Raw genomic sequence first — 20,783 nt, 5'->3', positions numbered from 1 at the left:
GTTTAATTAAAATGGATGGACGGAGGTGTTAAGGGGGAAATGTTTTCAACAGCTTCAAGACTAGAATTTATTGACTTCAAAGACAAAGGAAGTAGATAAGACGGTAGTCCCAGAGGATAGAATAAAATATGCTAGTAAAAATGGGGCAGCATTTTGTTTCTTTTAAAGATCTCTTAAACATTGCAAAACAAACAAAAAAATATTCAAAGCACCCTCCATAGCTCTGGTTTTCAGATTTCTATGTTCATTAGGATCAGCTGTTACAATACAGATGCCCAAGCCAGACACTAACCCTAATGATTGAGATTTTCAGTGGGAGAAGGTAGGTGATTCTAATGCAATCAAGGTCTAAGAATAGTTACTCCATGGTTTTTGTCACCTGACGTACCAGGCAGTAGGGAAAGGGCTCTGGATTTTAAGACAGTAAAGCACCACTATTTTTTTATTTTTAATGAGGTATAGTTGATGTACAATATTGTATAATTTTCAGGTGTACTGCACAGTGATTCACAATTTTTAAAGGTTATATTCCATTTATAGTTATAAAATATTGACTATATTCCCTATGTTATACAATATATCCTTGTAGCTTATGTATTTTATAGATAGTAGTTGGTACCACTTAATCCCTTACCACTGTCTTGCCCCTCCCCCTTTCCTTCTCTCCACTGGTAACCATTAGTTTGTTCTTTATATCTGTGAGTGTTTCTTTTTTGTTATATTCAGTAGTTTGTTTTATTTTTTAGATTCCACATATAAGTGATATACAGTATTTGTCTTTCTCTTTATGACTTATTTCACTTAGCATAATACCCTCCAAGTCCACCTACTGGGTTGGCCAAGAAGTTCATTCAGTTTTTTTTTTAACATCTTTATTGGAGTATAATTGCTTTACAATGGTGTGTTAGTTTCTGCTTTATAACAAAGTGAATCAGCTATGCATATACATATATCCCCATATCTCCTCCCTCTTGCTTCTCCCTTCCACTCTCCCTAACCCACCCCTCTAGGTGGTCACAAAGCACTGACCTGATCTCCCTGTGCTATGCGGCTGCTTCCTACTAGCTATCTATTTTACTTTTGGTGCTGTATATATGTCCATGCCACTCTCTCACTTCCTCTCAGCTTACCCTTCCCCCTCCCCATGTCCTCAAGCGCATTCTCTACATCTGCATCTTTATTCCTGTCCTGCCTCTAGGTTCTTCATGACCTTTTTTTTTTTTTTTTTTTTTTTTTAGATTCCATATATATGTGTTAGCATACGGTATTTGTTTTTCTCTTTCTGACTTACTTCACTCTGTATGACAGTCTCTAGGTCCATCCACCTCACTGCAAATAACTCAATTTCATTTCTTTTTATGGCTGAGTAATATTCCATTGAGAATGATGTTGGCTGTGGGTTTGTCATATATGGCCTTTATTATGTTGAGGTAAGTTCCCTCTATGCCTACTTTCTGGAGGGTTTTTATCACAAATTGGTGTTGAATTTTGTTGAAAGCTTTTTCTGCATATATTGAGATGATCATATGGTTTTTATTCTTCAGTTTGTTAATATGGTGTATCACATTGATTGATATGTGTATATTGAAGAATCCTTGCATTCCTGAGATAAACCCCACTTGATCATGGTGTATGATCCCTTTAATGTGTTGTTGGACTCTGTTTGCTAGTATTTTGTTGAGGATTTTTGCACCTATGTTCATCAGTCATATTGGCTGGTAGTTTTCTTTTTTTGTGACATCTTTGTGTGGTTTCGGTATCAGGATGATTGTGGCCTCATAGAATGAGTTTGGAAGTGTTCCTCCCTCTGTTATATTTTGGAAGAGTTTGAGAAGGATAGGTGTTAGCTCTTCTCTAAATGTTTGTTGGAATTCGCCTGTGAAGCCATTGGTCCTGGACTTTTGTTTGTTGGAAGATTTTTAATCACAGTTTTAATTTCAGTGCTTGTGATTGGTCTATTTATATTTTCTATTTCTTCTTGGTTCTGTCTCAGAAGGTTGTTCTTTTCTAAGAATTTGTCCATTTCTTCCAGGTTGTCCATTTTATTGGCATATAGTTGCTTTTAGTAATTTCTCATGATCCTCTGTATTTCTGCAGTGTTGGTTGTTACTTCTTTTTCATTTCCAATTCTATTGATGTGAGCCCTCTCCCTTTTTTTCTTGATGAGTCTGGCTAATGGTTTATCAATTTTATTTATATTCTCAAAGAACCAGCTTTTAGTTTTATTGATCTTTGCTATTGTTTCCTTCATTTCTTTTTCATTTATTTCTCATCTGATCTTTATGATTTCTTTCCTTCTGCTAACTTTGGGGGGGTTTTTGTTCTTATTTCTCTAATTGCTTTAGGCGTAAGGTTAGGTTGTTCATTTGAGATGTTTCCTGTTTCTTGAGGTAGGATTGTATTGCTATAAACTTCCCTCTTAGAACTGCTTTTGCTGCATCCCATAGGTTTTGGGCTGTAGTGTTTTCATTGTCATTTGTTTCTAGGTATTTTTTTATTTCCTCTTTGATTTCTTCAATCATCTCTTAGCTATTTAGTAGTTTATTGTTTAGCCTGCATGTGTTGGCATTTTTTACAGATTTTTTCCTGTAATTGATATCTAGTCTCATAGTGTTGTGGTCGGAAAAGATACTTGATATGATTTCAATTTTCTTAAATTTACCAAGGCTTGATTTGTGACCCAAGATATGATCTATCCTGGAGAATGTTCCATGAGCACTTGAGAAGAAAGTGTATTCTGTTGTTTTGGGATGGAATGTCCTATAAACATCAATTAAGTCTCATTCAGTTTTTTTTTTCATTCAGTTTTAAGTAAAAATAAAAGACACATTTTTCATTTTAACCAAGAATTTTATTGAGCAATGTATTCACTAACCAAATGAACTTTTTGGCCAACGCAATATGTTGTTGCAAATGGCAAAATTTCATTGTTTTTTATGGCTGAATTGTATTCCATTGTATAGACATACCACTGCTTCTTAATCCATTCATCTGTTGATGGATACTTAGGTTGCTTCTATATCTTGGCAATTGTAGATAATACTTCTATGAACATTGGAGGGGTGGGGGCATGTATCTTTTTGAATTAGTGTTTCTGTTTTTTTCAGATATATATCCAGGAGTGGAATTGCTGGGTCATATGGTAGTTCTATTTTTTAGTTTTTTGAGAAACCTTCATACTGTTTTCTACAGTGGCTTCCCCAATTTGCATTCCCACCAACATCGTATGAGGGTTCCTTTTTCTCCACATCCTCTCCAACATTGTTATTTGTGTTCTTTTTGATGATAGCCATTCCAACAAGTGTGAGGTGATATCTCATTGTGGTTTTAATTTTCATTTCTCTGATGATTAACAATGTTGTGCATCTTTTCATGTGTTTGTTGTCCATCTGTATGTCTTCTTTGGAAAAATGTCTACTCAGGTCTTCTTCCCATTTTTTAATTGGGTTGTTTGTTTTTTTGATGTTGAGTTAAATGGGCTGTTTATATATGTTGGATATTAACCCCTTATCAGTCATATCATTTGCACATATTTCTTCCATTCAGTAGGTTGTCTTTTTGTTTGGTCAGTGGTTTCCTTTGGTTTTCTCTCCTATCATATGCACTCATGGAAAGTGGAAAATTTTATTAGAACATTTAGCAGTGAGGTTTGTTCGAAGAGTTGATGTTGGTTATGTGTGCTTTCATTCAATAAATGCCTTTTGATGACCCTGCTAAGTATAATCCAATGTAATTCCTGTTGGCAATAAAAGGATGAATCAAGTTATCTTTAATTTACTCATATTCTAGTTTTAGAGGCACACAAGCAACCAGGAAAATACAATAGAGGGCATGAAGATAGATATGCACAGACAGAGGATGGCAGTAGGGAGTGAGAGCTTTAACCCAAGTTGAAGAGGGGAATTTCTCAGAGCAAATTAAGCCAAATCTTGAAAAATGATTACATAGCTAAGATAACTTGGAGTTGTCTATAAGAGTATATTTCATTCAGAATTGATCTGGTAAAAAGGTCATGAAACAGCTGGGGTAGCCACAAGTACTTAATATATCACTTTTTAGTATACTTGTGGATATACTTAATTAGTACCAATTAAATATAGTAATTAAGAATACACAGAGTAATAGCTGTGGAAGAAGTGCAAATAATGGAAAGGAGCAGATTATGACAGTCTTGTTCAGTAAAATTAGAAATTTAAATTTTATCCTGTAAACAAAGAACTACTGAAGGATTTTTAAAAACCAAAGTGAAGAGACCAGATTTGCATAGTTGAAAGCCCCTTCTGCCATTCTGATCAAATTATGAAGGAGCTTAAATGTGCAGTAATGCAGTTGAGGTCTGAGAAAATATTACGGTAATCTGGGCAAATGACAGTGATAGAGATGGGAATGGATATGAAAGATATTAAGAAGACAATAAACAGGACTTGCAGACTTAATATGAGTTGATTGTGAGTAAATAAATGCATGCAAAATCAACACTTGATCTGCAGAAATACTTCACTGCTGAATGTTTTAATAAAATACCCATTCCCCATAAAATGTGGGATTTGGAGAGAAAACTAAAGTGGACTTGATGCTCTTGGAATCCAGAAACACTGCCCTGTCCTCTGAGGTATGGGGGTGGCAAGAACTGTGGAATTTGATAGTTTATTGTCTTCTTAATATTTTCTTAATTGGAAAATGACCTGGTAAGTGTTTTAAAAATACTAAATTTAGATCAATAGGAGAAAGATATATAGGTTTTCTCTTAATCAATATTTTAAATATTCTGGTGTTAAGGTGGTTAACCAAGGGTCAACAGCATCTGTCGAGCACTCAACAATATTTTTGTTTAATTAAAATTTTTTTTTCCAGTTTTATTGAGATGTAATTGACTCAGGTATATTTAATAGTCCAAATCAGCAGGGTTTGCTCATGGATGGAGGTAAAGTGAAAAGAGAGAGTCTGGGGTGGTAAGTGGATGAATGGCAACACCATCAACTCAAGTAGTGGAGAGAGACAGGTGTTCGGGGAGGATCATGAGCTCCGTTCAGCCATGTGGATTTGAGGGGACCATGGGACATCCAAATGCAGGTACTGGACAGGCTGTTGTACAGGTGGTGCTGAAGCTCAGGGAATGAGTCTGGGCTGGTGAAAGGAATTCGGAAATCATCACTTATTATAATGGAATCAAGAGAGGACGTGTGGTGAGCATTCAAAAATATTAATTGCTCAATTAATATTAAGCAGCTACTATATTCCATGAACTGAGGAGATTGAGTGAAGGACTCTGTTCATAGGGCTTATATTGTAGGGTCAAAGTAGGACACAACAAATCATGTTCTACATGCCAGATCTTTTCAGGAGTGTTGTGTGAGATGGAGGGAAGAGTAGTCACCTGGGACACTTCATGGTATGGATGAGACTCAAATTTGCTTAAAAAAAATATGGTCTTTTTTTAGGGCTTCCCTGGTGGTGCAGTGGTTGAGAGTCCTCCTGCCGATGCAGGGGACGCGGGTTCGTGCCCTGGTCCGGGAAGATCCCACATGCCGCAGAGCGGCTGGGCCCGTGAGCCATGGCCGCTGAGCCTGTGCGTCCAGAGCCTGTGCTCCGCAGCAGGAGAGGCCACAACAGTGAGAGGCCCGCGTACCGCAAAAAAAAAAAAAAAAAAAAAAAAATATATATATATATATATATATATATATGGAATTTTTGCTTTCCACAATGGCACAAAAAGACACCAGGCAGAAACATATTCATGAAGTAAAAGTGTAGATACATTTAAAGGAACTAATAACATTTACTTTTCTGATTAATTGTAAGAAGAAGAGGGAAGGAAGGGGAAGAGAAGAAAGAGGAGGAGGAGGAGAAAAAAGAGGAAGAAAGAAAATGAGAAAAACACTATTTTAAAAAATTACCTGTAACACTTCCATCCAGAGATAAGTTTCATTAACAGTTTTCTGAATAATATTAAAGTCTGTTTTAAAAGTACCTATTGCACAGTCATTGCAGATGTTTTTTGCTTTAACTTTTTATCATTTTACATAAAGTAATTATGAGACTAATACATAAAAAGTTATGAGAATTAGGTGAGAATACTAATCATAGCACTGTTTACACTTGTCTGCCCAGCTTTTTACATTTAGTCTTTTAGTGTCATTATATTTATTGTTTTAGAATGCTAACAAACACAATAGCAAACAAAATTCTGCTAGATAAAATAGTAGCATTAATATTTTTGTATTTTTTATATCTCTGTATATTTCTTTAATAAATATTTGAACCACACTATATAGACATTTAATATTCTTCTTTTCCTCCTTACAGTTTAACTTTATCCTAAGCTCTTTAAATATTTATCTAAAAACTTATTCAAAATGACTGCATGGTATTTTATCATATGAGCCATATTTTTAAAAATATTGTTAAACATTCTGGTTACACATAAATATATACATGTATATGTATTTCTTTAGTACACCCTGGCAATATGGTAATAAGAAATAGGTTTTATTTTACTGGTTCATGCTTCACCTGCTAGTGCAGAATCCAACCTTCCCTTTGTTCCATCATCATTTCTGTAACCTCCTGGACATATGTATCAGATGTGCTTATTGCCAAGTCTGGCCTGCTGTCACATGGCATCTGTCATTTTCCTTGTTCCCTTGCCTGCCTGGACTCCAACGGTCCTGCCTCTGCCCCCTAAGCCAGGCTAGTTTGCTTTCTCTCACCCTCCAGTACTCACAGGTGAGCTATGTCCCCTCTGGTGCCATAATAATGTTGGGTACCACCTAACTTTTTGTCTATTTCTTCTGGCTATGAGCTCACTTCCACAATGTGCCACCTCTTCTGGAGGGGCACTGTAATTACTGCCTCAAGCCTTCTGCACTGCTGGTCTTTTCTTGGGGAATTCTACTACTGTGGCGAAGTCAGGGTGACAAAACAGCTTTGGGTACTCTGAGCAAAAAAAACCAAAACAAAACAAAACAAAAAAAACTCAAAAAGCAAACAACAACAACAACAACAAAGTAAGAGAGGATGTTCCCCCTTCAGAAGCAAAAGCTTTCATAAAAGTACATTTTCAAGTCCATAATGAAGTGTAACATGTGCCCTAATCATTTACAGGGATTTTTATAAAATAGCTCTTTCAGCTTTTATTTATTGCTCTCTCATGGAATTTAGATTTACTTACAGTAGGAACTGGGCTAGAAAATACATTTAGAATGGGAAATGTTATACTTGGAATCTCTCTGCCTTTTCAGTGACTGTGGCTTTATTAAGTCAACCTCCTTGTGCGTTTTTTTTAAATCTTTATAATTACTTCTTTGGGCATATATACTTTTTCCCCCACATCTTTATTGGAGTATAAATGCTTTACAATGTTGTGTTTGTTTCTACTGTACAACAGGCGTATATACTTTCAAGAAAGGATGATTAGGTTTAAACTGGTACTTCTGCTTACTTTTTCTTTAGTAAGTTCTCAAAATTCTTTGAAAAGATCCTTACTAATATCCAATAATCCATTTGGGATGTGGCATGGGATAGAAATATTTTTAGTAGAGTCACCCTGTCTCTTCCCTTTGGGCAGGCTATTAGAGATGAAGATTTGCCAACCATTGCTAAAAGGTGAATGAAATTCCCAATCTAGACCTATGACAGCGAATTTTGGCACTAGTAATTTTTCTCTGGCTTTGTCTTGGGAATCTCAATCTCTAACTAGGCCTTTTCCATCCTTGGGTTTTCTCTTAGGCGTGCTTGCCATTTTCTCAGGCAGGATGACCCATTGGTGGAAGGCTATTTCATACCTAGTGTGGTGTAGGAACTAATGCAGAATCCTTGTCTCAAAGACAATAGAGCTGGATTTGGCAAGCCTCATAACCCTCCTCTCTTCCCTTGCAGACTTTCTCTAGCTTCTGCTTCGGACTCTGCTGGTAATCAACCAGTTATCAGAGATCTGAATGTTCTACCTCTGCGAACCATGAAATACTCTATATGCTTCTGTATAAGTTGGCATGGTGCCTGCTATTGGCCCCTTTCTCTGCCCTCATTCTTTTCTCTAGTATTCTTTTCTAATACATCAGCAAAGGAAAAGAAGAATGCTCATAAGCTTCTGATTTCTGAAATTAATCCATCTGGGTCAAACATAAAAGTCAGAAAAGGGTATAGTCGACAAGAACAGAAGGCACCAATAAACATATGAAAAGATGTTTGACCTTTTCATATAAAAAGAAATGCAATACATTAAAACAACTATGGAATCTCAATTTTTATATATCATGTTGACAAAAATTACAAGGTTTGATAATATTTTGAGCTAGTGAGGACAAAATTATGCCGAAGCATGTACTGGTGCTGAGAGGATAGACATGGACCTCATTAGTATCAACTTGGTAACACACATATAAATTAAAACTGCCCATACCTTCTGTTGTGGGAATCATACCACCTAAAGTATACCTCCTAGATACCCTCACCCAATTGTGCCAAGATATATGTATAGGAATATTCATTTAATGTTGTGATATAGAAAAATAATCAATAACTACAAACAGAGAAATAAAAAGACATCCAAAAGATCTGGATACAAACAGAACCTCAATCAACAGAGAACTGAAAAACATGTTATTGAAAAGAATAAGGTATATACTGAAAAGGAAGGATTTCTAATATATACTAGAGGAAAAAAACAATATAAAAAGCACAATGTATAGTGTAATTCTGGTCTGTGGAAATAAAAACGAATCTATCTATGTGGTATTAACATTTTTCTAGAAGATAAAAGTAAATACTAATAGTTATTACCTTTGGGAAGATAAATCGGTTGGAGAAGAGCAGCTTTCACATTTCATTTGGAATCCTCTGTGTCTTATGATGCAACTTTTATTTATTAATTATAAATGTATATGGGAAGTATGTGGATTGAGTTTTTAGATGAAGATTTTATTATATAAAAGATTTTATTTATACATTTTTGACACAAAATGTGTATGTCTATACGTATTTAAATTTTTGTAATTTAAATTTTTAATTTTGAGATCATTGTATGTCTGCATGCCATTGCAAGAAATAACATAGGAAGTGTTTTTTAGCATCTCTTTGTATAGCTTTTTAGTGTTGTTAAATGAGTAGTAAAGCTGTTTTAATGTATAAACGCTTACTGATTAAAGAGATGAAGTTTTAAAAGTATTACTGTGTTAAAACATGACTGGAGTGGGAAAGACTCTCAAACATGGCAGCATATAAGAATCACCTGGGGGCCTCCCTGGTGGCGCAGTGGTTGAGAGTCCGCCTGCCGATGCAGGGGATACGGGTTCGTGCCCCGGTCTGGGAGGATCCCATATGCCGCGGAGCGGCTGGGCCCGTGAGCCATGGCCGCTGGGCCTGCGCATCCGGAGCCTGTGCTCCGCAACGGGAGAGGCCACAACAGTGAGAGGCCCGCATACCGCAAAAAGAAAAAAAAAAAAAAAAAAAAGAATCACCTGGGAGCTTTTACAAACTAGTAAAGCTCAGACCGCGTAGCACAGTAATTAGATTAGAATCTTTTGCAAAGGCAAGGATTGGACACATAAATTTTTACAAGTTCTCCAAGTAAGTCTAATGTGCAGCCAGAGTAGAGAACTATGGGCTATACCAATGCTTCTCACACTTTAATGTACCTAAGAATCACTTGGGAGTCATGTTAAAATGCAGATCTGGTTCCATGTGTCTGGGGTGGGATCTTAGATCCTGCATATCTAACAAGCTTCAGGGCTGTGACAAGGCAGATCATTCATGGACTGCACCTGGAGTAGCAAGGGACTGTAGCATTTGTTGTAGTATTTGCTGAGACCTTGGATTTTGAAATTCGTAGAGCTCTATGTGTGAATATAGAGGCTGCAGACATAGAAAAAAATGTGAGTAGGGGAATAGAGGGTAGAAGGAAGGAGGAGAGGGTAATCGTGATGGGAAAGAAGAGAAGGTGCAGGTGAATAGATAGTAGTAGATGGATGGTTTCGGGGGTAGCACCTTTCCTTCGGTCTTTCCCTTATAAGAATATCATTGTTCTTTGGAGGAATTTTGTCTAAATTTCACCATTATCTTAAGCAGTCCTTGTACCCATGAATAGTTACAATTTTGAAGAAGAGTTTTGGATTTGTTCCTTGGGAAAATATGAATGCCTCAGTGAATTTATAGCTCAGTTCAGCCTTGTCTGAGTAAGGACTTTAATGTTATAATGGCTCTAAATATGTTAGAAGCAATGTTAAGGGCAATGAGAGCTCACAACTAAATGGAAACAAATATTTATTGAGCACTCAATGTATGCCTGGAACTTTCACTTATACTATCTAATTTAATTTCAAAACAACTCTATGAGCTAAGTACATGTTTGTAATTTTATTTTTGATATCAGAAAACTGAACCTAAGGCATTGAAGCATTCAAGATATTTCCCAAGGTCACATAAATATAAAATAACAGAACTAATATCTATACTCAGATGCTTTTACTCCAAGTTCAGTGTTCTTTCCATTTAAACTAGAAGAGTTTAAAAATACAGAAATAATAGATAGATTGAAAAATAAAGAAAAGTTTTATTGAATAATATATAGGTCATCAAAAGATGCAGACTAGTCTATAGATTATAGAAACAGTTATGAAGAGAGCACTGAATCTAAAGAACATAATAAAAAATGTTCAGAATATAGTCTTGAAAATTGTGAATGGTTTTGCTATTGGACTACTCCAGTAAAAGACTGAACTATTAAGAAGTAAATGTAAGAGTCATTTAGGAACCCAATACTATGTTTAGAAAGTTCTTTGCTCTAATAATTCTCTAACAGTAAAAATAATCCTTAGTTTTTCTCAGCTCATTTGCTCAGAACTGCATGATACATCGATGCTCTTGTGCAAAGCTATAAGTACGTCTATGAGAGAACTGTACAGAATACTACCCTAGGAGTAGAGAAGATATATGAGTGTGTGTGTATGTTAGAAGAAACTTGTTTTAAAAAGTAATGAAGACATTTTACCATCAAGGATGAAATAGGCTCACGACCATCATCATCTATAGCAGTGGTCCCCAACCTTTTTGGCCCCAGGGAACGATTTCGTCGAAGACAGTTTTTCCACAGTGGGGGGTGGGGGCGGGCGCAGGGGGTGGTTCAGGCGGTAATGCGAGCGATGGGGAGCGGCAGATGAAGCTTTCCTTGCTCACCTCCTGCTGTGCGGCCTGGTTCCTAACAGGCCGTGGACCAGTACCAGTCTGTGGCCTGGGGGTTAGGGACCCCTGATCTATAGAGAATATGTAAAATGAGTTTTAAATTAATTCTGAGATAGATACACTCTCATGCTAAAGGCAGTTCAAAACCGTCATGCACTTACAGTGCATGTTGTTAGTATGTTAGCAGTGGCTGCCATTAGATTCTTCTCAGCCATTACCCCAGACTCTCTGCCTTTCTGTCTGATGCACAACATCACTCTCAAGTTGCTTCTCTATTTCTCCTCCTGGCTTTTGAACTTGTTGTGGCATGATAAGGACTTGATATCCCTTGCAATTAATTTTCAGCTCTGGGAAGATGCTCCTCTCTGATACAATCTCTCAGAACTTGTCCTCTGGCATCAGGTTTTAGCTAGCCCTCTGTAATGTCCTCCCTTCTTTCATGAGCAAAAAGGCTCAGGTAAATGTATTGCAATTACAGTTGTGTTGAAGATATTCCCAACATACCTGATGCTGATGTGCAAAGAGCTATTAAGTGGTGAAATATCAAGGCTAATATTCTCATCACTACTTTCCAGAAATACATACTGACAATGTGATCTAAGGAAAAGAGCAGCAAAAGGAAGCCTATTCTAGCCCATTTATAAATTTTGCTTTACAAGTAAACCTGATCAATCTTTGTTATTGTTAAGTAATGAGTTATTGCTGAGGATGTGAAAAACCAAATGGGAGGGAATCTGCCAAGAAAGATTCAAACCTAACATACGATTGGCCACTGTTTAATTCTCGTTTCTGTACTAGTTTCAGATTCAGGCATTTCATGAAACTCTGGACAAATGCCAAGGATAAAATTCAGTATGTTGTGCCTGACTTGGAAAGCTAAATTACAGAAAAAGTCCTTCTCAGGTCTATTCCTTAAATGTCAGTGATGCAAAAGCATACTAAAATAAAGTCTGCATGTATTATTATTGCAATTACTACTTTCATTATTTAAATGTAAATTTTCATTTTTTTTAATTTAAGGGAAAATTCTGGCTTTATATATGTGTTCCTGTATAAATAAATGTATATTAAATGTCTAAAGTAGGAATGATGGTCTCTTCCATATCTTCTTATGGAGTGAATTTTAAGACTCTTATAAAGCCATAAAACATTTGTATTCTTTTTCTTTAAAAAATGAAGGCGAATCCCTATCACCTTCAGATATGTTACACCTCTTGATAGTGTCCCACAGTTCTTGAATGTTTTATTCTGTTTTTCTTTTCTTTTCCATTATTGTCCTTTTTGAGTTTCAGGTTGGAAAATTTCTATTGACCTAACTTCAAATTCACTGATTCTTTCTTCATCTATGTTGAGTCTAATGATGAGCCTGTAGGTGGCATTCTTCATTTCTGTTACTGTTTTTAATTTTTTTCTTATAATTTACATTTCTCTTTTGGCATTACCCATTTTCATCTTCAGATATGACATCCAACACTTTAACATAGTAGACAAACTTTCACAAATTTTTGTCCCTTTTTGCTTCACATTTTACACTATAGGTGCACCAAATTACCTCATGTATTTCGATACAAACCCTTTTCAATTCCATATTTAGTGAAATTCTTATCTTTCAATACCAAGCTCAAATATTACTCTGTGAAGCCTTTCTGGTCTGACTTCACCACTCCTTGGCATGATTATTAATAGCTCCTTCCTATGTTTTGTCAGAATATTTTCTGTATAACTTTATATAGTCAATATATATTATACATATTGCTATTATATTATTATACCTATTATATTGTTATTACATCTATTGCTGGATATCTATTTCCTTTATAAGACTATAGCATCCTCAACAACAGGGAAGGCATTTTATCCATATTTACAATTCCTGGCACATAGTAATTGTTCAATATTTTATTACTTATACTCTGTCTTATTCTTAAAAGCATGGGAAAGCTTAGAATAAAACATAAGCAGAAAAAAAGAGTGATAAATTATAAATAGAAATATAGAATCCAAATAAGTGGAAGTGCATGTAAAATTTAAAACTTGAAACCCTTTCAAATAAATGTCCAAATATTCAGACTACTTAAGGACACAACTGAGTTTTAAACCTGGCTCTGAGCTTCCTAGAAGGGAAATAAGTAAAATGAGATACATGGTATATTAGGAAGCAAATTGACACAACAATGAGAGATAACAAAGACCCACAACATCTCAGCGGTCCATACCATTTATTTATCATGCATCTCCAGGTCAATTTGAACAGTTCTGTTGATCTCAGCTGGGCTGAGATCTGGGGATTAGATGGGTATTGGCTGATCTAGACTGCACTGACATATATTCTGCTTCAAGGTGCAGCTATGAGGGTCTGCTCCTGTGTCTCTCAACTTTCTTGAACCAGTGGGCTAGCCAGATCATGTTCTCAGGGAGATTTGGGGATCAAAAAGACAGGACCAATATTGAAGTCACTTTCCAAGCCTTTGGCTCTGTCATGTCCACTAGGATTCCATTGCCCAAAGTAAGTCAGATCCAATGTCAAGAGGCAGGAAAATACCCTGTTTCCAAGTAAGTGACACCAATGAGGCACTGAATAACTCTGAATCATAATCTAATCATACATAATAAATACTGAATATATTTTAAAAGAATATTATTTAATAAGGGGAAACAAAACAAAACAAAACTTGATATACCAGTCTAGTACACCAGTAAATATTTCTCAAGTGCTCTTTTTTGTGGGAGGTCCTTAGTGATACATTATCGCTGATAATATTTTCTAAGCCTATCTGGTTTTAAAGTTGTATCACTGTTTCCTTAGCTTCACCTAATACAAATAGGTGTTTATGATATGGTTATTGTTTCACATGCATTATTTAATAATACCTCTATAAACATGTCAGAAAGGGAAGGCACTGTCTTTATTTCCATTTTATAGATGAGGAAACATTACTCAGGGATATTAAGTAATATTTCCAGTACCAAAGATTTAATAAATGACATAATTTAGCTATCACAAAATCCTAGTTCATTCCATAATTTCATGTCATTTTTCCATGGACTGGAACTGCTTTAATTCTGAAATTGATAATGATAATGTAAATAAGAACTATATTCATACACAAGGCTAATAGTTGTGTGCAGTATTAAAAGGGCTTGGCACTGCCTATTTTTCTAGCCTCATCAATATTCACAGTGGCGTTTATATTCATTTTTGCATGTGGATGTCCATTTGTTCCAGCACAGTTTGTTGAAAAGACTATCTTTTTCCATTGAATTACATTTTCTCCTTTGTCAAAGATTCAGTTGGCTATGTTTGGCCATCTACTTCTGGCTCTCTGTTCTGTTCTAATGATCTATTTGTCTATTCCTTCACCAAAACCACCCTGTTTCGGTTATTGTAGCTTTATTGTAAGTCTTAAAGTCATGTAGTGTCAGTCTTTTCACTTTGTTCCTCTTCAATATCACTTTCTAGGTCTTTCACATATGGATCCTGAACATATTTTATTAGATTTATTCCTAAGTACTTCATTTTCATGACAATATAAATGGTAGTTTTTAATAGACATGTTTTTAGAGCAGCTTGAGGTTCACAGCAAAATTGAGTGGAGGGTACAGAGATTTCCCATATACCTCCTGCCCCCAAATATATACCTCCTCCCTCATTATCAACATGCCCTACCAGAGTGATACATTCGTTACAACTGATGAAGCTACATTGTCACATCATTATCACCCAGAGTCCATAGCTTTCGCTGGGGTTCACTCTTGCTATGGTACATTCTGTAGGTTTAGATACATATATAATGATATGTATACACCATTGTACTATCATACAGAGTAGTTCCACCGCCCTAAAAATTCTCTGTGCTCTGCCTATTTGTCTCCAATTTTGCCTTTCCCAGAATGTCATATAGTAGGAATCATACTGTATGCAGCCTATTCAGATTGGCTTCTTTCACTTAGTAATATGCATTTAAGTTTCCTCCATTTCTTTTCATGGCTCGTTTCTTTTTAGTGCTGAATAATATTTTATTTTCTGAATGTACCACAGTTTGTTTATCTATTTACCTACTGAAGGACTTCTGGTTGCTTCCAAGTTTTGGCAATTATGAATAAGCTTCTATAAACATCTATGTGCAGGTTTTTGTTTAGACATAAGTTTTCAACTCCTTTTAAGTATCAAGGAGCATGATTGTGGGATCATATGGTAAAAGTATGTTTAGTTTTATAAGAAACTGCCAATCTGTCTTCCAAAGTGACTGTACCATTTTTCGTTTCCACTAACAATGAGTAAGAGCTCCTGTTGCTCCACATCTCGCTAGCATTTGGTGTAGCCAGTGTTCTGGATTTTGGCCACTGTGTTGTGTTTTTCATTTCAAGTTCCAGTTTTCCATGGTTGATATCTAGGAAAGCAATGAACTTCTGTGTATTAACCTTGTATCTTAAACCTTGCTATAATTGCTTATAGGATTTTTGTTGTTGTTGATTATTTGGGATTTTCTACATAGATATCATGTCATTTGCAAGAAACGCCCCCACAAAAAAACCCCACAAAAAACAGCCCCCAAATAGCCAGTTTTATTCTTAAATCCCAATTTGTATACTTCTAATTTCTATTCTTATCTTATTTCATTAGCTAGGACTTCTGGTACAATGTTGAAAAGGAGTGGTGAAAGAAACATTTCTATGTCCTCACATGGTCTTTCCTCTGTGCACGCATATCCCTGGTGTCTCTTTTGTGTGTCCTAATTTTCTCTTCTTAGAAGGACACCAATCAGATTTGATTAGGGCCAATCCATATGACTTCATTTAAACTTAATTACCTTTTTAATCGTCCCATTTCCAACGTAGTCACATTATGAAATGGTGGGGGGTGAGGGCGTCAACATATCAATTTTGAGGGACAAAATTCAGCCCATCAGAAACACTATTAGCATAAGTCTTGCTGAGAGTAGCTTCCAGTAAACTAAGTTTTGACCAAGAAGGACACAGCTGCTATTGCCTTTCTTCTTCTCCCTTTTTTTTTCTGATTGACTGAAGATGTGGCAGATGGAGCTAGAGCAGCCATCATGTGATCCTGAAATAAAGGCTAAGTGAGTCAAGGATATATCAGAATATACACTGTGGAGTCTAAAATGAATATCAGTAGCCATTTAGCTCCATACTTCTTATTATATAAAAATTAAAAAAAAACCCTGCTTAATTTAAGGCTTTGAACCAAGTGTTTTATTATTTCCTGCCAGATATAATTATACTTAATATACTTTCTATGTTAGAGATTTCATAAATTTCAATGATTAAATTTTGATTATTAGCACGAATTAAGACAATGTGTCTGTTTCAATCAGGGTCCTGTTAGTAAAACAGAATTCATCCCAAGTATTCCAAATGAAGAGACTTTAATGAAAAAGTTACATATACTGGGTAAGACTAAGAAAAGGAGCAGTGAAGAAATCCTGTGGTCTTGACTTCAGAATACCTGCCTCTACTTCTAGTGTCCAAACCCAACTGGAAGACCTTTGGCAGGGGAGTCTAGTAGATAGCGTCCATGTATGTCAGCCTCCTAGGGAAAGTGAAGGGCAGAGAAAGGCAGAGAACAAATCTTGGAGAGGTATAGGGGAAATGCAAAATAATCAGCACATCTTCCTAGAAAACTTTAGCCTCATATTAACCATTCTTCAGTTACTCTTTGACATAATACAGTCAGTAGCTCTTCTCTAATATCAGATACCCACACGTTAACATGAATGTACAAACCCATGAATTAAATTCAACCATCTCTGGGAAATGAGATTTGACTAAAAAGTATATGAGTGAAAAATCTGTGATAATGCAAATTGAGAAACTGCAGCTTGTAATCAGTTATAATTCATCAGAAAATAATAATAATAAAAAAAGAATCCATAGCTGTATCCTAGGTATACCTTGGTTTTAATCCAATAATGATGAAAAAGTGCTGCTTAAAAGCAATTAGAAGGTTTGGGAGGAAGTCTCAGTTTCTTTATAAAAGGAAAGGAAGCAATCTCATCAATTATATTACAGGTCTCTAAGAATAAGATAAAACATCAGTGATCAAATACATATTTTTAGACTAGAGCTTGATAAATATTTTTATAATGTATATGGTAATTAGGTTAGAGGAAAGCCTATATGTTAATGATAGCCCAAATTTATTAAACACCTCTGATGTGTGAGATGAGTTATTCTTCTTTCTTCCTTCTTTCTTTCATTCTTTCCTTCTTGCTTGCCTGCCTGCCTGCGTTCCTCCTTTCTTAGCTACTTTTAACAAACAATTCAGAGAATACAGAGAGCTACGGTATTACTAGCAGAATTACATAACCTAAGCTGGGGGCAGGATATAGAACCCATTCTGAAATTTGAAGATCATACAGAAGCTAGCTGTGGGAAGAAGTAGGGAGGTATACAGACCATGTGCAAAGACACTGAAAGCAGAACACATAATGCATAATACTACTGCATTTTCTAAGCATGCCAGGAAAATATAGGGTGGAGGGTGGAGGCAATCAAGTGTGGAGGAATGTAGGTCTCAGAGTGATTCATATGACTTGCTGAAGAGTGTGGTTTTAAAAGTATTAGAGTTGCTATGTGTTATCATTCAAACTAGGAAAATTTTGAGAGTGAGAGTTGGTGCTATTAATAATTACCCTAGGATAAAAGTTATAAACTGAGAATGGGCAAACCAGGATTTATGGTTGCTCTAAATATTAGAGATACATTGAATGGTTTTAAGGAGAGATGTGGTGTGACAAAAATTCCCCTTGAGGTAAAACAAGTTTGGACCCTATTTAAAAAATCAGTCAGACAGATTCTGAGACCTTGGGCCAAGCCAGCAGCAGTGGGGTTGAATATAAGAAGTTATATTTTAAAAATATAAAGCAAGTAATACTAACAGGACTAGACATGGAGGGTGAAGAAGTATAAGTATCTCTTATGTTACTTGAGCAAGACAGCTGTCTCATATTCTTCATCAATAGTAATTGTTAGATATCCATATCTGCTACAAGTAGATTTTTAAATTATAAATCAGATATTTTTCTTGCTTAAAATTCCTAAAGGATTTCCCATTGTTTTTAGAATAAAACTCAAACTCTATACAACCCACAGTCCCTGTGGGGTCTACCTGTCTCTCAGCTAAACACAGTGTCTGCTCCACTGAGTCAGGAAAATTGTCTGTTTATTTATTGCCCAGTGCTTACTTGCATGGCACATGGTAGGTGATTAATGAATATTTATTGAACAAATAGATTAACCCATGGATTCTCCACACAGAGTCTTCTTAGGCTAGGCTTTGATTGGAAGAAGGTTAAAATTTATATAACATGTTTTATAGCTAGATGAGACCAAGAGAAGTCATTAAATCACTAGCCTTCCACAGACAGGCATTTTCTGGGAAGCAGCCACAAAAATCAAGGCACCAGACATGTGTAAAGGTCCCTTCTGGGAGATACTGGTGCTGTGGAGCACAACAAAGGGAGAATGCAGATATGGCGCCTGCCAGTCTCCTTCCCTGGAGAGTGTTCCAGCAGGCTCCTAGATGTGTTAAATTAGATTCCTGCCCCTCAGGTTGAGGTTTTAATATAAGCAGGTGAGCCTCTTTCACTTTAGGTCTGGGCACCACTGACTGTTCTGAGCTGGGCCCTGGGGCTGGTGAATTTGAGAGCCCTGTGAGAGGTGTTTCTTACATCACTGCCATCTTGTGGGTCTCAGGACACATTGGTTTTCAAAATTAGATGTTTTGGAGGTTCATCTCTCAAGAGCATGTCTTAAAAGTTAGAGTGCCCAAGGTGAGTTTTGAACCCTTCACTCATCAGGGAGAAGCTCCAGGTTTTGAGTTCCCTCCCAGGTTTTGAATGGGTTGCTGCTCTAGAAGTGGGATTTATGGTGAGATTGTGTCCCACTCTTTCCTACCAACTCTGATGTGGTTTTCTTCTCATTTGCCTGACATGTAGTCACCATTTAGCCAGTTTTTAGGGGTTTTTTTTGTTTTTTTGTTTTTTTGTTTTTGTAGTACACAGGCCTCTCACTGTTATGGCCTCTCCCATTGCGGAGCACAGGCTCCGGACGCGCAGGCTCAGCAGCCATGGCTCACAGGTCCAGCCACTCCACGGCATGTGGGATCTTCCCAGACTGGGGCATGAACCCATGTCCCCTGCATCGGCAGGCAGACTCTCAACCACTGTGCCACCAGGGAAGCCCTAGGGTTTTTTTTTTTAAGAGGATATTGTTCCATATGTAGGTGTAGACTCAGATCCAGTGTGTCCATAAAAGGAGGTGAGTTACTCACCACTAAATCAACATTATAAGGAATGTTAAAGGGGCTTCTTTAAGCTGAACATCTCCATCTTGAACCGGAACTCAAGATAAAACCTCAGAAAAACCTTAATGAAATGGAGATAAGTAATTTACCTAATAAAGTGTTCAAAGTAATGGTAATAAAGATGTCCATTGAACTGGGGAGAAGATGGATGAACACAGTGAGAACTTCAACAAAGAGACAGAAAATATAAGAAAGTACCAAATGGAAGTCACAGAGTTGAAGAATATTATAATTGAACTAAAAAATACAGTAGAAAGGTTTCAACATCAGACTAAATGAAGCAGAAGAAAGGATCAATCAACTTTAAGACAAGGCAGTGGAACTCACCAAATCAAAGGAGCAGGAAGAAAAGAGAATGAAAACAAAGTGAAGATAGATTAAAGGACTTATGGGACAACATAAAACAAATTAACATTCACATTACAGGGCTCTCAGAAGGAGAAAAGAGAGAGAAAGGAGCAGAAATTTTATTTGAGGAAATAATGGCTGAAAACTTCCCTAACCTGGAGAAGGAAACAGACATGCAGATCCAGGAAACCCAGAGAGTTTTAAATAAGAGTGACTTATTTAGTTTATGGGGTGATGAAGGAGAAAAAGTCTGGGCCATCTTACAAAAATGCCTACAAAATGAAAAAAATACATTCTTCCAGGTAAGCTAAGTAATGACTATTCCAATTAGTGCTGCAATTTGTTTGCATTGTACTTACCCTGGGTGAATAACAGCTTTCCTCACTGATCAAGTACTCACCTGATTAAAGATAGGCAAGCGCATTATTGATTCTTAAAGGCCCATAGTTAATTCTGTGCCTGACCATTCATGAAAACTAATGCTTTTCCTACAAAAATAAAATAAATTTGAATTATCAATTACAATACAGAAAGTTAGAGCTAGCTAAAGAGATCTGTGACTCAAGAATAAGCTTTGATTTATTTCTAATTATAGCATTTCAAAGCTTTAAAGACTATGCACTAATGGATTTCATTCCCAATGCAACTAGTATTCTGAAATTTAATCAGCAATTTCATTAATTCCATAGCAGAAAGTTTCCTAGCCTGTAGTTTACAGTTGCTATACGCATTTTGGTACAGACTACAAAAAATATTATTTTTAGCTTTTTATTGCTTTGAAAACCTTAACTTCTTCCCGGAAAAGCCTAAAATAGTCACAGGGAAACAGTCATTTGAAATTATGCATTGGGGAATTTTAAATCTACCTGGGCTAGTGATCTTCCATTCTTATTTGCCCTACTGGTTAGAAGACTACTCACGATGCATTTAC

The 20,783-nt window shown here is 36.3% G+C and overlaps 1 pseudogene; it reads left to right on the top strand.

The window, feature by feature from the left end:
• Positions 1-4,964: 4,964 nt before the first annotated feature.
• Positions 4,965-20,783, top strand: part of LOC132491608 (WD repeat domain phosphoinositide-interacting protein 3-like) — a 101,275-nt pseudogene continuing 85,456 nt past the window's right edge.

The sequence above is a fragment of the Mesoplodon densirostris genome, chromosome 6 (assembly GCF_025265405.1).
Source record: "Mesoplodon densirostris isolate mMesDen1 chromosome 6, mMesDen1 primary haplotype, whole genome shotgun sequence".
NCBI lineage: Eukaryota > Metazoa > Chordata > Mammalia > Artiodactyla > Ziphiidae > Mesoplodon > Mesoplodon densirostris.
The sequence above is the reverse complement of the archived record's forward strand: the minus strand, read 5'-3'. Positions and strand labels throughout refer to the sequence as shown.